Source organism: Bos grunniens, chromosome X (genome assembly GCF_055505025.1).
Source record: "Bos grunniens cultivar Pamir isolate PY7600 chromosome X, Bosgru_T2T1.0, whole genome shotgun sequence".
NCBI lineage: Eukaryota > Metazoa > Chordata > Mammalia > Artiodactyla > Bovidae > Bos > Bos grunniens.
This window is the reverse complement of record NC_141194.1, coordinates 11,557,968-11,559,516: the sequence shown is the minus strand read 5'-3', so window position 1 is coordinate 11,559,516 and position 1,549 is coordinate 11,557,968. Positions and strand designations below refer to the sequence as shown.

Genomic DNA, 1,549 nt, shown 5'->3' with positions numbered 1-1,549 from the left:
CACAAGAATGAACAATATCCATCTATTTTGTGATTACAGCAGTTGATGGCAAGTAAGTCTAATCCTCAGCTGACCTTGCCAATCTCAGGAGGTTGTGTGCTGCTACCATGCACTGGTCACAGTGGCAGAATCTCCTATACGCAGAAGTGCTAACTTACACAAAGTGACAAGTCTCAATGTGTCATATCTGAAAATTAAAAAAGCTTATCTTTTAGGAGATAAAGTAGGTATTTGTACTCATTGTGCTTTCAGATGCCCCATTATAACCAAGATGGTTTGGCACAATCAAAATAATGTTACAGTGCTAGATGCTTCAATAGCACGTACACTAAAACCTGAATGATACAGAGATTAGCATGGCCCCTGCACAAGGATGACACACAAATTTGGAGAAGTGTTCCATATTTCTTATAATTTTGAGCATTAAAAAATAATATTATTATGAATAGGATTCACAGAATATTTTAAAGTTTACTGAAAAAAAACTTAAGATTACATCCAACTTGCAATTTTTTATTTGCCTTCTTGACTGCTTTAGGTATTAAAAAAACAGGACTCTGCATGTGTTTCTATAGTGTGAGTTATTTGGTAGGTTGCTCTTTCTGGTAGATATTTCCACCATTTTAAAGTAAAGATACACATCTTTCAACCCTGAAATTAGGTGCATTCAATTTTAACAAATTTTGAGTTTTAAAAAGTATGTGGTAGAAATTTTGATATAGTTTATACAATCAATTAGTTTCATTAGGAGAAGACAGACTATTTTTTCATGAATTATTAGTTCATGAAAATATCCAAATATGTTGATAAGAAGAAAATAAAATGACAAAATGCATGTTACAGTGCCCCCAAAGTTGCTTGGAAAACTAGTAAGACATGGCAGATGATGCATATATTCATGAAGCTTTATTTCCATGCAGTTATGCATTTCTCACAAATCATTTTGGTTGTGTGATCTTCACATTGAGGGATTTGTTTAGATAAAGCCATTCATGATTTCAGTTGTTAAACTACAATATTTTATAGCATTTATTCAGTGCATCCTGATTTCTTTAAGGTTTAAATGTTACCGTTTTTCCTGAAAACTAAAAAGTCTCTCCTGGTGTAGAGGACCTGTCAGCTCCTATTGTTAGAACTGAAACTTCCCTGAGATAGTCTTGAGTTTTAAGAACACATTTTACTTTCACAGTCAGTTCAGTTCAGTTGCTCAGTCGCGTCCGACTCTTTGTGACCCATGAATTGCAGCACGCCATGCCTCCCTGTCCATCACCAACTCCCGGAGTTCACTCAAACTCATGTCCATTAAGTCGGTGATGCCATCCAGCCATCTCATCCTCTGTCGTCCCTTTCTCCTCCTGCCCCCAATCCCTCCCAGCATCAGGGTCTTTTCCAATGAGTCAACTCTTCGCATGAGGTGGCCAAAGTATTGGCGTTTCAGCTTCAGCATCAGTCCTTCCAATGAACACCCAGGACTGATCTCCTTTAGGATGGACTGGTTGGATCTCCTTGCAGTCCAAGGGACTCTCAAGAGTCTTCTCCAACACCACAG

At 37.6% G+C, this 1,549-nt stretch overlaps 1 non-coding gene across 1 annotated transcript; it reads left to right on the top strand.

Annotated features, from left to right (window-relative positions):
* Positions 1–301: 301 nt before the first annotated feature.
* LOC147339784 (U6 spliceosomal RNA) lies at positions 302–409 on the top strand. Its single transcript, XR_015160047.1, has one exon. It is a non-coding gene; the product is annotated as a U6 spliceosomal RNA (small nuclear RNA).
* Positions 410–1,549: the final 1,140 nt, after the last annotated feature.